This window comes from Cricetulus griseus, chromosome 3 (genome assembly GCF_003668045.3).
Source record: "Cricetulus griseus strain 17A/GY chromosome 3, alternate assembly CriGri-PICRH-1.0, whole genome shotgun sequence".
Classification (NCBI taxonomy): Eukaryota; Metazoa; Chordata; class Mammalia; order Rodentia; family Cricetidae; genus Cricetulus; species Cricetulus griseus.
Window position 1 is genome coordinate 98,528,835 of NC_048596.1, and position 8,055 is coordinate 98,536,889.

The 8,055-nt window shown below is 48.4% G+C and overlaps 1 long non-coding RNA gene across 2 annotated transcripts; it reads right to left on the minus strand.

The window, feature by feature from the left end:
• Positions 1 to 3,888: 3,888 nt before the first annotated feature.
• LOC103160632 lies at positions 3,889 to 8,029 on the minus strand. Of its 2 annotated transcripts, none has more exons than XR_003483850.2 (4): positions 7,895 to 8,029; positions 7,249 to 7,355; positions 6,584 to 6,739; positions 3,889 to 4,194 (listed from the first exon to the last, which is right to left on the minus strand). It is a non-coding gene; the product is annotated as an uncharacterized LOC103160632 (long non-coding RNA). The 2 variants fall into 2 exon arrangements; XR_003483849.1 differs by lacking the exon at positions 7,895 to 8,029 and adding an exon at positions 7,692 to 7,823.
• Between the last annotated feature and the right edge of the window lie 26 nt (positions 8,030 to 8,055).

Sequence of the window (8,055 nt, forward strand, 5' to 3'; positions counted from 1 at the left end):
AGTGTGCTCCACTATGCCTGGCTTTGCACATGTATTTTTAATTCCCAGTTGTGGATAAGCCCTGGGTTTCTATTTATGTCTTTGTTTGACTTTGCTGCAAAAACAGCAATTAGATAAGATACATTTACTCTGGGATCCAGTCTTGGCATCTGATTGTCCATCCTATCCTCATTTTGGGCAGGTCCAAACTGTGTCAGGTCATATCACATGAGGTCATGACTTACTACTGCTTTCATATCCATGCAATGTAAGGACTTAAGTGTGGCCTAAGACATCTGAACTCATTTATTTAGAATAGAGGAATTGTTTAAGTTGTTTATTATTTATTTTGTGAGTGAGCATGGGTGTGTGTGTGTGTGTGTGTGTGTGTGTGTGTGTGTGTGTGTGTGTGTGTGCATGCAAGCATGGACACGCATGCACCTGCTTGTGTGCCCACATTTGTATATGTGTATAACATGCCCACAGGGCCTGTGCAAATCCAAAGAGGGTGTTGGATCCCATGAAACTAGAGTTACAGGCAGTTGTGAGTCTCCATGAGGGTGCTGGGAAGTAAGTGCTCTTAACCATGGAGCCATCTCTCTTGCCCAGAGACATTGTTTTTTAGAAGGAATCAAATAAAAACAAACAAATGAACATGACAGTGCACACCTGTAATCCCAGCACTCAGGAGACAGAAAACAAGAGGATCAGAGTTGAAGGTCAACCTCAGCTACATATGGAGTTTAAAGCTACACTGAGCTACAGAAGACCCTGCTTCAAACCAACAAATCAACAACAACAACAATAACAAGTCCCAACATGTCTTACAGGTTGCCTAAAAATAAATGCACTTAAGCAAACTAATAACAATGTCTTTCACACCTTAACATTCTGAAAAGAGTTTGTCTTTATTTTGAAACAGGGCCTTCTGTAGGCCAGGCTGGCCTTGAACTTCTGATCCTCTTGCTTCCCCCACACAAGTGCTGAGATCACAGGCACACACCATCACTCCTGGCTGAGAGTTGAATTTGTTTGTTTAAATGTTGAGATAGACTCATTTCATAGCCCAGGCTGGCCTGAGCCATTCCAATCACCTGCCTTAGACTATCAAGTGCTGGGCTTGTAGGTATAGGCCACTCCATTCATTTGAGTTAAAGAGTAAATTAAAATGCCTGAGTGCTGAAAGGGCTACCATCCCAGCATGAGGATCAGTACCTCAGAGCCCATGGAAATTCCACATGGGCATAGGAGCCCATCCATATGCAATCCCAGTCATGGAAGGTGGACAAGGGATTCCCAGAGCAAGGTTATTGAGATTAACCAGTACACAAGCTCTGGGTTTGATTGAGAGATACAGCTTCAAGAATAAGGTGGGAGAGCTACAGAGGATGACTTCTCCCATCACCCTTGGGCCCCTACATGTATGCTAACACATGTACCCTCACATGCAAACATGAACACACACACAAATAAATGGATAAAAATATTTTAAAAGTTAAAATTCAATCACTAACTGGTTGTAAAATAATATTAAAAGTGTGTGTGTGTGTGTGTGAGTGTGTGTGTGTGTGTGTGTGTGAGAGAGAGAGAGAGAGAGAGAGAGAGAGAGAGAGAGAGAGAGAGAGCAAAACTGAATTTAGAAGGAAAAACACTTAATATTTGAAAAGAATGATAATAAAATAGGAGGCAGACATGGTGGCTTACACATCTAACCTTAGCATTCAGGAAACAAGCAGGAGTGCTGCAAGTGTGAGGCCTGCCTGGTCTACATTACCAATTCTGTGTTGATCAGGACGACAGAATAACTCCAGTTTCAATAAATAAGTACATAAGTAGATGAATATAAGCAATAAGCATTCACTTCAACAAACTCATAGAAAGTGAACAGGAAATAAAACTAAAACCAACTAATGAAAGCTACTTCAAAGTAATGAGGAAGAAATCACGGAGTCCAAGGCGTTTCTTGGTAAATCAATAGTTCTGGCAAACAAACTTAGGAAAGTTTTGTTTGCTGTTTAAATTTTATTTTTCTTATTTTATGAGTATGAGTGTTTTGCTGCCATGTATGTCTGTGCACCATGTACATGCGTGATGTACTTGGAGACCAGAAGAGAGTTGGAACCACTGGACCTGGAGTTTCAGGTGGTTGTGGGTACTGGCAACCAAACTTGGGTCCTCTGGAAGAGCATCTGAGCCATCTTTCCAACCCGTTTTGTTCATTTTCAGACAGGGGTCTCTCTCTCTAGTCAGACCAGCCTCAAATTTGCATTTTCTTACTTCCCATGATGGGATTACAGGTGTGTGCCGCCACACCCAGGTACCTTGGGAGTCTATTAATCTTCTTGCTGGATAATAACCCTGTTGCTCTGGATCCCTTGTCATTGGAACTCAGGAATCAAAATGAGTCAGGAAGTGTCTGCAGGAGCTTGGAGCAGGTATCACTGCTCCCTGTTCTCTTGCCTCTGCCGCTTGCTTTCCACAGCCAGACCGGTGCAGTCCCCACCCTGTAAGATTCAGTTCCAATGTAGGGCTTTGTGGATGCAAACAACTAACAACTAACTGCACCAGTCAGCATGGGGGGAGCCCTTGGAGACAGTGGGTAAATCCAGCATTTGTGGTTTGGATGGATGGGTGTGTTAATGGGTAGGTTAAACCCACCTGTGGAGATGGAGGAGCGCTGACTGCTGGAGGATTTCAGCCGGGGTAGAACACTGCAGGACAGGAAAAGCAGACACAAGCACAGGCTGTGTGTGTAAAAGCACTGAGGTGTGGACAATGGTGGGCTGCCTCATGTGACAGTGGTGTGGGAGGTCGATGAGGAGTGGAGTGGGTGGCTGGGGAAGGGCATCAAGGAAAAGTCACACAAGGTTTTGAAGGGTACACTAAGGGACTATGTTTGTATGCTTTGGGGTGATGGGGAGTACAAAACCCAGATTATGAGATTGGCACTGCCCTTAATGAGATAGGAGAGCATGCAGTGAGTAGCATGGGGCACACTGCCAGAGAGGAGCTGGGGCAGTCTACCCTACTGAAAGACTGGGTCTGGGGGCCTGGAACAGGGTGTTAGGGGCCCAGCCCCAGATCTCATTCCCATTACTGACCATTTTCTGGCTCCTGCATGCCACCCTTCACCCCATCCCAACTAGGGAAGGACTAGGAGGTAGCTCTTGGCAGCTCCCTGGTTACTGTGTATAGCTTCACTATGCTTCATCATGATTTCAGCCCAGCCCCCACAAGGCCTCTATGGTCCTGTCTTTGTGTCTACACAATCACTATCTTTGTCTTGAGCAGCCTCCTCCATCTCTGCCAGTCTCTCTGTCAATTCCCCAGTCTCCCCTCCGCCTCTCTGGTCTTGGCTTCCCTCTGAGTCCCTGTACAACACTGATAAAGTGACTTGCTTTTCTAACACAGGTTGAGTGCTTTAAAAGGAGAATAAAATTGTTGGGGCTGGAGAGATGGCTCAGTGGTTGTGAATGCTTGCTGTTTTTCCAGAGGACCTGAGTTTGGTTCCCAGGATCCCCGTCAGGTTTCACAACCACCTGTAACACCAGCTCTAGGGCATCGGAAACCTTCTTCCGGCCTCTGAAGGCACTGCACTTTAGTGCATGCATTTGCATGTGTCACACACACACACACACACACACACACACACACACACACACACACACACACCTAAAAATAAAAGCTTTTTTCTTTAAATCAAAAGAATCAAGAGGTACTGATACTCTTTCAAGAGACCCAGGTTTGCTTCCTAGAACCCATATGGGAGCTTACGACCATCTAACCAAGTCCCAGGGGCCCTGATGCTGTCTTCTGACATCCACCAGACATACATGTAGTATACACACATATGTGGAGTCAAAACACACAAACACACACACATAAAATAAAATAAACTTTTAAAAAGAATCAAATTCTTGTCAAGAATTTATCCACCAAAATGTCCTATGTCCATGAGTTCAGTTCATACAGTGTTTGCTTTGCAAGCATGACGACCTGGATTTGATCCCCTGAATCCATGTGAACATGCTGGGCATGGTGACACATGCTTGTGATCTCAGGGCTAGTGAGGCAAGATCTGTTGGGCTCACTGGATATCCAATGCAGCCTAATTGGTGATCTCCAGGTCAGTGGGAGAACCCTGAGGATGACACCTGGGGTGTTCTTAGTCCTCCATGTGCAAGCATACACATGTGTACACGCCTCCATGTGCACCTGTATACATAATACAGTAAAAAGTGAGGTCCACGAAGACTCATACTCTTCATTGAACCTCCTAATCATGTCTCCTCCCTTACCTTGCCTGGCTAGATGGCTACCATCAGCCCATTTGACAGATGACAAAAGAAAGGCCTGAGGGCAGGGCTGGCTTCCTAGGTGAAAGAGCTGTACCATTAGTGCCTGTTTATTCTGAGACAGGGTCTCTGTATTAAATGCAGCACTGGCTGCTCTGGAACTCACTATCTAAACCAGGCTGGCCTTGAATTCACAGAGCTCCACCTGCTTCTGCCTCCTAATTAAAGGTATGTGTCACCATGTCTGACCCAGTACTTAATACTTCTGCCACCAGCTTAAAATTTTAATAGCTTTTTTTTTTTTAACACAGGTCCACATTTTAATTTTGTACAGGACCTTACAAATTATGTATATGATCTTGCTTTAGGGCAGGTGGAAAGGGCCTTTGTTTCTCTGGAGTGCCTGACTCCTGGTGAGCCAACAGCCAGAGCTCTCAAGCTTCATTTGCCTTTCAAGCCCTGGACCTGGTCAGGGAAACTTGAGGAGCACAGTCTCAAAGGTAGGAGGGAGGGGGGAAAAGAATAAGGTTAGGAGAAAGGATCATTGAGACTCACGCAGCCATCTCAAAAGCCAGTAAGACGAGCTGGATTACCCAGCTCTGCATAGGGGAGCTGCCAGGGTAGGCCCCAACATCAGGGCCCAGCCATGATCTAAGAACTCTCTTCAGCACATACAGCTCCAGGGTTAGGTCCACAATATACTTGCTGTATGAGCCTTGGTTTCCCTAAATGTGCTATGGGAATGCTAACGCCTGACTCACAGAGTCCTGGTGAGGATCAAGATACTTTAACCCGATAGCCAGCACAAAGAAGATGAGCTATAGAGTCCTTCTGGAGACTGACTGATCATGTGACAGGCACATCCACCTTCAAAGAGACCCCATGGTAAGGGGCAGGGGTTAGTGACCGTGTGCTGAAAGGTACCATATCTGGGGGAGGTCTTAGAAGATCATGTTTGGGCCAGGCACGACTGTAATCCCAGCACTCTGGAGGCAGTGGCAGGTGGATATTTGTGAGTTCGAGGCCAGCCTGGTCTACAGATGGAGTTCTAGGACAGCCAGGGCTACACAGAAAAACCCTGTCTCAGAAAACTAAAAGAAAATCAATGTTTGGGAGTTGAGAGGAAGAAGGCCAAACAGAGAAACACAAGGAGCAGAGGGAGTGGCCAGCATCCGGCAGGAGGTGAGGAGGGTGAGAGTTCAGGACTTTAGATTGCCTGGCTAAGTGGAGGTAGGAAGCAGAGAGGGAAAAACCTGGAATGGAGGCTGCAGAGCTGGGCTGCCTTGAAGGCAGTGGAAGCCCCCAAAAGAGCGTGAAGCAGGAAGTGTCAGTGAGGGGAGACAGAGGCACCACTCTAGCAAAGACAGAGCATTGGAGGTTGGAAGCTAGGCCAGCAACACCCCACCACCCCCACTGTGGATTCTCAGAGCAGAGGCTTTTCTCAGGGGAGATGAGAGAAGTTAGAGAGGGAAGATGAGGATGCCTGCCAGGAGGCAAATGCTTGCTCAGAGCTGGACAGACAGGAAGCCTTGTAATGTGAGGTGGGCTGGGGAGCCGGGGTAGGAGCTTTGCCAGTCCCTTCCTGAACTGCTGCTGCTAATGTGTCTTCTTCACACCTCACAGGGAACATTACAGTTTCTGGGCTTTACCATTAACCTGCTTTGGCTGCGAGGTTCAGGCAGACACCCTCCACACTATTCTACCCTCCATATGGTACTTATTGTGACTCACTGGGCTTCAATTTCCTGGCTGGATCAATATGGGTTCTAATTCTTTCAGTCATAAAGTAAGTAAAACTATGAAAGCTAAGGCGCTCAAGTTGGAGTAAGATGGTAAGGGGAACAGTGCTGGCGCATGGGAAATCTGCTGGGTTTGGTGATCCACAAAATCTGATGTAGGAGAGTGTCAGGGAACCTTGTCTCCCAGGTTCTGAGAGGGGATCGTCACTCCTCTGACCTGGAAGCTGGGGGTGATAGGCAAGACACTGTGCAAAAAAGCAGCCCGAGAGCCAGTCATAGTAACACATGCCTACAATGCCAGCACCCAAGAGGTTGAGACAGGAGGACTGCTGTGAGTTTGAGGCCCGCCTGGCCAACATAGGGAGATCCTAGCTAATCAAAAACAAGACTAACAAAAAATTAAAAAAGAAAAAAACAGAGAAAGGGAGAGACTGCGGCTCAGAAAGTAATCACAGAAAAGGTGAGGAAAGACTGGAGTCTGAATACAAGGCGGTGAGGTCCTCCTGAACCTTTCATCTACCCCTCAGGCATTACTAGGTCACCTGACATGAAAGCTCAGATGTCATATACCTCAGGGATGTCGTTTCTTTGGCCCCGAAGTAAAGGAATTGGACAAGAGCAAGCACAAAGTCCAAGACTGGCCACTGGCCACGCCGTGGGTCTTCTAGAGGCCTGGCTCAATCCTCGGTCCCAAGGGAAGTGGCTGTAACAGGGAAGGCCTGGTGGCTGAAAGGGAGACCAGGAAAACAAATCAGCTGGGGCTTCAATAACTGAAATACTTCCCTCACACTAGGACTCTAAAGCCACAAGTGTGGCTGTAGAGATATCTAAGTCTCTGGAAGCTGCCTGCACCAGCTCTCACAGAGAGGTTAAACAAGGTGCCTTCCTGTCTCCTAAGTGAAGGCCTCAGGAGGCTGCAGAGAGGCTCAGCCACATAGCTCTGTGTGTCCACCCTTCTCACTCTGTACAAGCTGCAGCCTGCACCCTTTCTGGGCCCCTCCTGGAGCTGGAAGCAGGGCTCTGGTCAGCTGATGTACAGTTAACAAGGCCCACAGCCTAGGGCAGAGAGCAAGCCCCCCTGGCTTGCCATCCATCTGACCATCTGAAGACTCCCAGGATGGACAGTGGAAGTAGGATCATAAAAATTGCAGGCTCCATTTCACAGAAAATGAGTCCCTGCGTGGGAGTGGAGCTAGATTAAGGTCTCTCAGTACTAAAACTGGCCTAGAACTTACACGTCAGATTCCTGGTCCAGAAATGGAGGGTGCAGACCCTCATGCGCCCATCCATTCACAGGCCAGCAGTTGAGAGATGACTGGTGTCCTTTCCTTTTGCTCTCAAGCTAGGGCAGAGGCATAAATAGGGTTTTTAACTACAGAAGAACTTCAGAGTAGGGCAGAGAGAAGAATTGAGGCAGTTCAAGATCAGAGAGCAAACTGAACAGGGACTTCAGGGACCTGCTGGCTAGGTGAAGTGAGAGCCAAAACAGGTGGAGGTGGTGAAAGGGGTAAAGACCCTTCCCTGAGCAGGCCCAGAATAGGTCCATCTGGAACTGAGATGGGCTAGGGCGGCAGCAGAGGGGAGGCTGCTTAGCATAAAGGTCCATCAGTGGGCAGCGACAGGAACTACGCCAGCACCAAGCAAACCTTGTAAAACTTAGGCGTCTCTGGAAACCTACCCTCTGATCCGGTGAGCGAGGCAGATGGCCTCTGCCCAGCCCAGACAGTTGCCTCCCGCCCCTCCCTGCTCAACACCCGTTTCGGACACGCTGACCCCGCCTCGGTACAGCCAGGCCGCATCCCCAAGCCGGTGACAAACTGGAGGCATCTGTCCCGGACGGCTCCAGCGTCTGCCCAGAGTCTGCCCCGCCCTTCTGCTTACCGCCGGGCCATGGGGTACGGAGCCAGGTGGGGTGGGGCGGGGACCGCGGCTCTTTCAGGCACGTGGGACCCTGCGCGGCTGGGCTTGGGACTCGGGGACCGGGAGCCGCGGCTGTGTCTCCTGGAGGGGACCAGCACATGGAGTATGTGAGGGGGCACCCT